General features: G+C 55.0%; 1 long non-coding RNA gene across 1 annotated transcript; it reads left to right on the top strand.

Annotated features, from left to right (window-relative positions):
• The first annotated feature begins 6634 nt into the window (after positions 1 to 6634).
• Positions 6635 to 9670, top strand: LOC123479113 (uncharacterized). The gene is made up of 4 exons (XR_006654622.2): positions 6635 to 6744; positions 7027 to 7163; positions 7506 to 7731; positions 8299 to 9670. It is a non-coding gene; the product is annotated as an uncharacterized lncRNA (long non-coding RNA).
• The last annotated feature ends 851 nt before the right edge of the window (positions 9671 to 10521 follow it).

The raw sequence follows: 10521 nt of genomic DNA, 5'->3' as shown, positions 1-10521 counted from the left end.
ATGAATGAATGAGTGGCTGGGAGGGTTTGAAGCAGGGAGATGATGTTCTAATTTTAGAATGATCACTCTAGTTGTGGAATCGCACATAGATCCCGATGGGTTAAGGTCGCAGGCTGCTAGGAGGCTAATATGGTACCCACTCTTGAGACGATGGTGGTTTGCCCAGGACGGTAGGGAGAGGTGGTAAAGGAAGTATGCAGAGAGGGGCTCGGCAGGGCAACAGCTCCAGGACTCGATGCGCAGGGGCGGAGGGACAGGCGGGAATCAGATGTGGCCTCCGTACTTTTGACTCGGACAACTGGCTTTCGGGGTACTGTGCGGAGCCCTCGGTACACCCAGACATGATTCCACTCTACGTCGTGAACCCCGCGGAAGATCGCACAGTCTTTGTCTGGCTCTAGGCTTTGGCATATGCTTTTCCTTCAGCCCGGAAGGCCTTTCCTGTCCCTTCCGTACCTGGCCAACCACCTTTGTCCTGAGGGGCTCAGATCAGCTAATGCTTTCTCTGCCAGTGCTTCATGGTCCATCCCACCTGCTCGCCAGGTGCCCCTCCTCCATGCCCAGGCCCTGGAGTCTCCATGCTGGCGAGAGCACCCTGGGGTCTCTTGGTATCTCCCTGCTTTTCTGTCCTGGGTGCCGACCCAGGGTCTGGCATGTGGCCCCCAATAAATTGTGGAAGGAATGAAATACACTTACAATCTTGTATATTGCTGAACAAGAGCCTGAAGAATTAAATTCCATCAATGACCTCAGAAGTAGTAGGATTCCTCTCTACCAACCATCGGTGGGGGGGCAGGAATCAGGATTGAGGATCAGGAAGCAGGCTCTCACCTGCTGTATGAGGCTGATTTCTCTCTCTTCTTCTTTTGACTCTGGCCTCACAGACTTCAGTTTGGAGACCTGAGGTGAGACTGCTCAGCCACTCACCTGCCGTGTGGCCCCGGGCAAAGCAGCCCCTGCTCTGGGCGTGGGCATTCTCCCTCACGAAGTGCAGAGGTTGGGCTACACGCACAGGGCTAATGTGTATCACTGGGGTGCTCCCAAGTGCCGGGCACTCTTCTAAGTGCCGTATTGTGTTACCTCATTTAATCCTTACCACGACCCTACAGCATGGATAGTATATCCCTACCTTCTTAATGGGGAAACCGAAGCACAGAAAGGTTCAATACCTCGCAGCTCGTAACAGACCGGGGTGGGCTTTTCCCCAGCGATCAGTTTCCAGAGCCCACCTCTCAGCAGACCTGCCCTTCAGCTGGATGGTTCATAATAAACCCCATTCCTGCGTCTCGCACGGTGGGAACTGTTCTCCCGGGAGGGTATTTACTCCTGCTGCCTTCAGAGCCCACTTTTAACTGGCTGCTTCCCCAAGAGAACAGAAATTCTCAGCCTTTCTTCTCTGCCCCTCGTGCTGAAGGAGAGGAAGCGGGAGGGTGCAGACCTCGCTGGAATCACAGCCCCACTGCTCCCCCGCCACGCAATGCGGGCAAGCTCCCTCGCCTCTTGGAACCTCGGTTATGATGCCTGTGAAAATGCAGATGGTTCCAGAATCTTCCTCCTTGGTGGCTGAAAGGATGGAATAATACAGATGGGGCCGCCAGGTTAAGTGAACAGAACTACAGGCTGCTCAGTTAAATTTGCATTCCAGATAAGCAAGGAATAATTTTCTAGTAGAAGTAAATCCTGTACGGTGTGGGGGACATCCTCACGCTAATAAATTATTCCTTGTTTATCTGGAACTTAAGTTTAACTGGGTGTCCTGTGTTTTATCCGACCTTGTATGCGTGTCCCATCGGAAGTGCTCAGTAAGCTTTAGAAACATCTCTGCTGAAACCCGCCAGCCTGCATTTCCCGGGGACCACTCAGAAGGCCTGGGCCGCGATGAAAACCTGCATTCGCCCATATTCGGACGCACCCCGCTGGTAAACTGGGCACTCCTGATTCACCCTGTGCCTCCATTGTCTGGATTGGAGAGGACTGACCTGGGATTTTAGCTGAGGAGGCTTGGTGGGGCCTTTCTGAGATGCAGGCTGACCTGAGGAGACACCGTCTTCACCAGAAGCAGGACAGAAACTGCAGGTCCCTTGTCAGCAGTCCCGACTGGCTATCTCCCTCCTGGCCAGGTTCACTGCAGTCGGTTCCCTGTCCAAGGGCGCCCTCTTGTGTCAGCATCTGGATTGGCAGCCTGGCGCGTCGATGAGCACGGGCTGGGACACGGGGTGGGGCCCAGAAAGGCCTTCACAGGTGGCAAACACAAGGCCCGCGGGCAAAATCCGGCCCTCCACCTTGTTTTATCCTGCTGGGCTCCCTGTTTCTACCGCCGAGCTCCTTGCCCCTAGTTAAGGAGTAGCTACATTCATACAGTCCTAAAATTACTATTGGTCCTTTGAAGGCAACCGCAAGGCTGATGTGGCCTCTGGTGGAAATGAGTTTGATACCCCTGGCCCTAGACTGTCTCGACTGTTCCCTGCAGACCCCCTTTTCCTAGTTCCCCAATTGTCCTGCTTTCTCTTTTTCCTTTCCTCTCCGCCATCTCTGCCCCTCCATCGCCACTCACATCAACCTACCGAACAACACCTGTGCTGATTACATTGCATCAGAGAGGCTGCAGGTGCGTGAGAAATAGCACAGGTCAGGAGTCACAAAAACTTAGGTTGTGACTCTGGGAAACACCACTTACTAGCTGTAGGACCTCGAGGGGATTCGAGAAACTCCTCTGAAGCCAGTTCTTTGTGAAGTTGTGATAATAATCTCTGCCTTGCCTATGTGGAAGGACTTGGGCGAGGAAAAATTGGTTGTGTGTGCAGACATGTTCTGAAAACTGTGAAGTGCCAGGACAATGTGAGTAATTTTATAGTGTATTATCACAGAGCACCTATGATAAGAGACTGGTATTACTAGTAGTAATACAACGACATTTCCTGGGCACCCTAATACCCCAGCCCTGGATGCTTGGAGACAGACATCCTTAGCTCCTTGCCTCCAACTTTCAGAGGCAGAGTGTGCTCCTCCAGGTTCGCCCTTCTGTGCTGCACTGGGTACCACCAGCATCTGGGCGGCAGAGCAGCTCACAGGGCTGTGAAGAGCCTGCACCTGCCTCAGTTTCCTCACCTATGTGACAGGGACGACAGAGAGCGGCCTCCCTTCTAGTGAGCATTCGATGAGCTAATAAGTGGGGAGAACCCGACAACTTCAGCAAATCAGTAAATGCTGGTTTGGATTCCATCCTGGGTTGACTGTGATTCTGCCTGCGAGGAAGCAGTGCGGGAAAATGGAAGCTGCATGGGATTCGTAGCCAGAAGGACGTGACTTCAAATATTGTCTCTGTCACCAGCATCATCACTAGGGGACTCTGGCAGGGGTCTTTGCCTGTCTGAGCCAGGTTTCTCCCCCAGGAACCGGGGAGAGTCATAGAATCTCTGTCTGTGCGGGGGCGAGGAGTGCGTGACATCGCTCGGGCAAGTGCTCTGCGTGTTCCCGTCGCGGCCCAGTTACCAGGCAAGTGGCAGCTGTTATGTATTTCTTTCTCCTCTTTCAGCCACATCCTGAATCTGTCTATTAAATCTGTCTAATTTGTCTATTATTTTAATCTGTCTATTAAAAAACATCTATTGTATTAAACTTCCTCTATGGGCCCGATCTCGTGCCAGTTGTCAGAGATATAAAGATAAATAAGACGTGAGTCTTGCCCTCCAGGAACATGCAGTCTTGTGTGGGAATAACAATAAAAGGGCTCACTTCCATTTATCGAGCACCTGCTTTGCAGAGGACACTATTGGTGCGTCCCACACGTCCTCTCAGTAATCCTCATGAAGACCCAGGACGGAAACCCAGGCCCCATGACATGACCCCAGAGGCCTTGGTCTGAGCCAGTGCTCTCCCCTGTCTTCTGGAATTGGCCAGCTGAGTAAGGATACCAAGGGCAGCTGAGAGGGGCCATCACAGAGGCCTGAAGAGGCCAGTGGGGCCCCAGGGAGCGTGTGCTCAGCTCCATCGGGGAATGTCAGGGAGGTGGGGGCAGTTGGAGGGTTTAGAGAGAGAGGCTTTGGGGAGTTGGGGCAATGGGCAGAGACTTGGAGGCCCAAAGTGCCAGGGAGTCTTCAGGAGACCTGAGTGCTTTGGGATGGTTAGAGCAAGGGAGGGGGGTGGATAGATGATCCTGGGGCGGTGGGTGCCAAAGGTGCTTGGATCATGGGGGCCTCGGGTGTCCTGGCTTTGCTGAGGACCCCGGGCTGTGGGGGTGGTGCAGGCTCCCAAGGGAGGTGTGGGGATGGACGGGAGATGACTGGCCACACGACGGCAGGGTGGAGGGGCAGGAGGAAACCAGCTGGGAGGAATTAGCCAAAACCCATCCTGGAACAAGATGAGTGGTCCAGGAAGGTGGCGAGTCAACTGAGCAAGGACAGCATGTTGGGATTGACTCCCTGCCCCCCGAGCTAACACAAGGCGGGAGAACATGGGCCACCCTCCCTGGGTGGCTGGGCAGATGCTGCCACCTACCAGGACAGGGATCCAAGAGGAAAGGCAGACTTAAGCAGGGAGCGGGGAGCTGCTGAGTTTATTTTGAACTTATCACTGTTCGGTAAGCAAGTCAGGTCTTGTGCTGTGCACCATATTCTGAATCCATCAGCTCTGCACAAGCCTATTATCACCCCCACTTTCCAGATGAAGAAACCGAGGTTCAGAGACAACAAGTGCCTTCCCAGTATCACACAGCTCGTGAGTGGCAGGGTCAAGATTTGAACCCACATCTTTCTGGCATCCAGCCCGGTGGTATCCAGTTGTTAGAGGTGGATAGGCCCTCAGCATCATTCCAGAAGCCCAGGAAGGTATTGACCATGCCCCTTAACCTGTTCTCTTGCCCCCAGAGACGACCTCTGGGGTTTTAGCCCTTCTTTGAGAGTCAGCCTTGACCAAGCTCTCCCCAGGCCAGAGCAGCCTGCTGGTCCAAAGGGGGCAGTGCCCTTGGTTTCCAGACAAGGCTGCCTCCCCACGCAGGGCCTCACACAGAGGGAGGTGAGACGTGGGTGCCGAGGATGGATTGCCACTTCACTTTGGGTCTGGGGAGCAGAAAGGGAGAGAAGGGGAGGGGGAGAGGTCTGTGCCCTCAGAAGTGAACCAGCGAATGAGCAGCACCAAGCGAGTAAGAGCAGCAAGCGTTACCATGTTGGGGGCTGGTTACACCCTACCCTGCGTTGTGCCCCCAGCCTTCCCTCCCTCTCACCTCATTTGTCCTCACACCAGCCCTGTGACATAGGTGCTATTATATTTTCATGTCACAGAGCAAGGAATGGGGCCGCAGAGAGGCTGAGTAACCTGCACAGTATAAGGCTTGGAAAGGGCACTGGGGGGAAGTGGTGGTGGGTGTGGGGCAGGTGCAGGGTCGGTGGGTACAGCCTCCCCGAACTTCCTGTACCCAGGGGCTGAAGGGGCAGAAAGGCAACTCGGGCCTGTGAGTGGCAGGGTCCCTCACTCATGACATGTGATCGTGACTGTGCTGTTTCTACTCTGGGTTCAATAGCTTCCTCTTTGCAAAGAGAGTTAGTTTCGGTGGTGTTTCAGTTTCTTCCCAGACTGAAGTGATGTAATTATAAGAGCCAGGGGACAGAGGGAATATTGGGGTGTCAAGGAGCCAGTGACCCTGGCCCTCAACTGGGCCAGGGAAGAGCCGGACTGTGCACCCCCTCCTCTGGGCTGCAGCAGCTCTTGTGAAATTGGTTCCCCCGACTTCGGCTCCCTCACTGCTGCACAGGAGCCACTGGGAGGCGCTGTGTCCTCACAGTTCTGACTGAGCCTCCCTGGGACGCAGCACAGAACGGCCACTTGAGGCTGAAGAGCACTTGTAAGGCCAGGGGGCCAGCACCCGGAGGCCTCTGGACACAGCCGGGCCCACTCCAGCCACGTGGGACCAGCAGGACGGTTCAGCAGCTGTAAAGTGGGGACAAGGACGTCAGCCTCTCGGGCCTGTTGTGAGAAATGCTCTAAAGGGGAGAGCCCGTGTGAGTGCTTCCAAGAACTCGGATGTGAGTGTCTATTGTTTGAACCCTCAAAGAACCGTTCAGGTGCACTTCCAGGAAGGGGAGTAGCCTTGGGTGGGGGCCCACGGAGAGCTTACAGGTGGCTCAGGCACTTTCCAGGGACTGCCCCCTTTATATCCTCACAGGGCCCCGTAAGGCACAGATTATTGTCATCTCCGTCTCACTGTTGGCAAAGCCCAGGCCCAGAGAGGTGGCATGGCTGGCCCAGGGTCACCCAGCCACTGGTGGCCTTCATGGCATCCAAACCCGGTGTATCTGGCTCCACAGACTTGCCTTCAACCACACCCAGTCCCCCATGGCTCCTTCCCAGGCAGGAGGGGCCCGGGTATGTCTTCCCGATGCCTTTCCAGCTGAGACCTCAGGTGAGTGCCCTTTACTTAGTCTTTCAGGGGCGTGGGCTCCCCCCCCCCAAGGCTTCTCCATGAACCAGTACAGGGCGGGGCAAAAGCAGGCTTGCCGTTGTTTGTCTGGACAGCAATGCAACAGTTAATAAATAACAACACGAGACCGTGTTTTGTGTACTCGCCACTGTAAACCTGCTCTTGCCCCGCCCCGTGTGTCCTCGGCATGAAAGCACATTTCACTGGGGTCGGGCGCTTCGCAGTTTACTCTTCCCTTGCACTTGAGCATGAGTCTTCCTCCTCCTCGGGAAGCAGAGCTGGGCCTGGGATGCAGGGGGCTTTCCCCACAACTTGACCGGGCTCTCAGTGTGAGTCAGGGGCAGATGCGCTCCCCAAGGCATCTGGGGTGCGGGGTCTGGGGTGCGGGGTGTGTCCTGTGTTCCTGGGGGAACTCGCCTCCAGGAGATGATCTAATAGAAAGGCTGGTAGTTTTTCGGTTTTTGTTTCCTATCTTGTTGAGAGACAGATCCCACTCTTGGCTTGGCTGTAGATTAATAGAAATACAGTGTAGTTTTCATGATTTCTGTTCTCTTTCTGAGCTTGAGAAGGGTGGAGGGAACAGCAAGTGAATTCTGGAATCTCCCACCCAGGGGGTCTTGGAGTCCCTGAGTCGTGGAAGCATGGTGTCCAGAGGAGCCCAGGAGACCAGGTTGGGCAGGCCTCTCAGGGCAAAGATGAGGCCACTGAGGCCCAGGGAGAGAACCAGACGTGCCCAAGGCAGCCCAAGGTCAGTAACAGGGTGGGGCCAGAATCTACCTGTTCTCCTGGTCTCACACCAACCCGTTCTGCCAAGTCACTTGGCACTGGGAGTGTGGTTAGTTCAGGAACGCAGACAAGGAGAGAGGGGACGGGACAGTGGAGGCGGACAGGGCGGTGCCGACCTTGCTCTTTGAAAGCCCAAGTGGGGTGCTGATTGTCTTCACCTGACGTCAGCCCCGGGCACAGAGTGGCCGCAGAGAGCAAATATTGTGAGTAAGTGTGCAAACACGGAGCGGGTGGCGGTTTCAGTGTCAGAAACAGGCTAACTCAGGCTCCACTGGGCATGCCCTCTGATGCTGCCTCTTACCAGATGCTGGCGAAGCAGGACCTGTCTGCAAAGATGGGGGGTGGGTCCCCAAGAAGCTGTGAGAACTGGGAAGCGGCTTGCCCAGGACGGAAGGAGGATGTCCAGGGATGCGGGAAGGAAAGAACGCGGCCAGTTACTGAGTACCAGCCTGAAGGAGCACTTCATAGAGATCCCCACAGAATCTTCCCAGCGGCCCCCCGGGACAGGCATTGGTGTCCGCATTTTGTAGGTGAGGACGCTGAGGCTCAGAGAGGTTAAGTAACTTGCCCACCGTCACACAGATGGGAAGTGGGGGAGCACAGATTTGATCCCAGGTCTGTCTGTCCTAGGGTGTTTCAAAATCTGGACTAGGAACCTCACTTTATCCGAAATATCAGGAACATTTATCAAAAGGAGATACTCAGGCTTCTCCCCAGACCTGCTGAATTGGAACCTTGGGGTGTGCCTGGGAGCAGTGCATTTAACAGGGTAGGGGTGGGGGCCTTTGCCACTAAGACCTGGGAGTCGCAGCTCAGTGGAGAAGCTGGCCGGCTTTCCCTGTACACAGATAGAAGGTAAACATTTCAGACTTGGTCGGCCTTAGGGCCTCTGTCACAACAATTCAGCTCCGCTATTCTGGTGTGAGAGAAGCCACTGACAACACTCACTTGAACGAGGGGGGCTGTGTTCCAATCAAACTCTATTTACAAACACGGTGATGGGCCAGGTTGGGCCCACGGTGGTTTGCTGCCCTCTGCTTAGCCCACAGCACGCAAAGTACCGGCACAGCCTGTCTCTCTTACCGTTTCCCCAGCAGCCCCGGACGAGAGTATGGTTATCTCCATTCTGCAGATGAGAAGACGGAGGCCCAAGGAGGCCAGACATCCAGGGCTACGCGGGGAGTGAGCGGCCGACCTGGGACCTGAACCCGACTTCCCGATACCCAGCCCCACGGCACTGGAAAGCATGAAGCCTGCTAAGAATGCCTGGGCCGTGGGGACTGTCATTATTTAATGGATGCGGCCGCCATTCATTGAGCATTTACCATGTGACAGCCAGAGTCATTGCCTCACGTATATGCTACCCAGATGTTGGATGTCACTGTCCCTGTCACATGGGGCTGTCACAACCTCCCTGGGAGGTAGGAAGGCATCTGCAATGTGTCAAAACCAGCTTATCTTCAGTGCCCCATACACCTGATATGCTACAGCTGGACAGGGGGAGAGGGGAGCTGCTGACAAGACACATTTGCCTTCCCATTCTTGAGCACACACGTGCACCCCCCAAACACCAAACAGACACACAGTCAGTTCAGTGACCTCCTTGCCGTAGGTGGGAGAACACACAATTCAAGACTTAGAAGTGGCTCGTCTGGTTTAGACGAGATGTCCCCCATGAGATCAGGAGCCAGGAAATCGCCTGGGCTTCCAGGTGGCCTAGACTCCAGGCCACACTTGGCCCCGGGTCTGCCGGGTGACCTGGGTGTCACTTTCCCCCTTTCTAAATGAGCGCCACTTCCCTAATTTGTAAAGTGGGTGGGAAATAGGTTTGCGCGGCTGTTTCAGCCACTCGTTCATTCGCCCAGTCTCTGACCATGGATCCAGTACCCAGCTCTGTGCCAAGCACAGCTGGATCCACGTGATTGGAAATTCCAAAGATCTGAGATTCCATCCTTGCTCCTCCTGAATAGGAGAGAGCAGATAAATGATGGGTCCTTTGGTTCAAAGGTGCCTTTGGCTAGGATTCCTCTCACGGAAAAAAGTCTCTCTCTCTCTCCCCCTGCATAAAGGAGGGCCTGGCAAGATTGCAGGGCCAGCTCCACTCACCAGTCCACTCAGTAATCCAACCCTCCAGCCGCGCATCTCTCCTCCGTTCACCTACCTTTGCATCCTTCCATCCAATCATCCATCTCTCTCTCTCTCCATCTATTATCCATCCAAGTATTTGTGAGCACTTACTGTGTGCCTGGTCCAGCTGCTACCTCCCCACCTCCAGGAAGTCCCCACTAGTGCCCATACCAGCCTAGGGTCTGAGGCAGAGATGATGGAAAACCTGGAGTCTAGGCAGCAATAATTCTCCATTCTCAGAGTCCGGAGAATTTCTGGAATATGCCTTCAGGCGGTTTTAGGATGCACTGGGCCAGAGACAGATCTGCTCGGGCTGCACACACCTCCCCGTCCAGACGTGGCCTCCGCCCTCTGAGGACACCTGCGGCCCCGGCGCTGGGCCTGTGAGAACTGACAGTAACCCTGTGTGAGTGGGCAAACAGCGTGGCGTGTCCCTCCAGCAGAACGTTATTCAGCCGTGGCACGGAATGAAGCCCTGACACGTGCTGCCGCATGGACGAACCGTGAGAACACCGTGCCACGAGAGAGAACCCACACACACAAGACCACTTCGTGCGTGATTCCACCTACATGAAGTGTCCGGGAAGGCAAGTCCGTAGGGACAGGAAGTGTATCGGTAGTTGCCAGGGGCTGAGGGAGAGGAGGATGGAGGCGTGACTGCTAATGAGGGCAGGAATTCTTTTGGGGCTGATGGAATGTTCTGGAATTAGAAAGTAGTGATGGTTGCACAACCTTGTGACTATAATGAAAACCACTGGATCGTCTACTTCGACGGGGTGAATTTTGTGGGATGGGAGTTCTTTTAAAAGATTTAAAAGTTATTAGGGAACATTTAAATTTTACAACAATATCCCCATGTGTTGTCCCAGAGCCTCGTCCGAACTCCTGGTGACCCAGGGCAGGGAGCACTGAGGCTGCGTCTCAGCCGAGAGCCTGGGAGCTCAGACCCGCGCTGGTGGCTAATGGCGGGGTGGGGGGGGAGCGGGGGGCGGGGGAAGCAGAGCTGGACTCCTGGTCCAGGGCTCGTTCCTCCACGTCCAGCTGCCTGGCGAGCAGATGGTGCTTTGTGGACCAGTCCCCCAGCAAAGCCCACTCACCTCTTAGTTCAGGGGTCTGCAGGCAGGGACCGCACCAGGAAAGGCCACCGCAACAGCTAGCGGCTGCAGTTCCAGAGTGTAACTCGGTGACAGGGA

The sequence above is a fragment of the Desmodus rotundus genome, chromosome 3, assembly GCF_022682495.2.
Source record: "Desmodus rotundus isolate HL8 chromosome 3, HLdesRot8A.1, whole genome shotgun sequence".
Lineage (NCBI taxonomy): Eukaryota > Metazoa > Chordata > Mammalia > Chiroptera > Phyllostomidae > Desmodus > Desmodus rotundus.
Note: the sequence above shows the minus strand (reverse complement) of the source record. Positions and strands in the feature narration are given on the sequence as shown.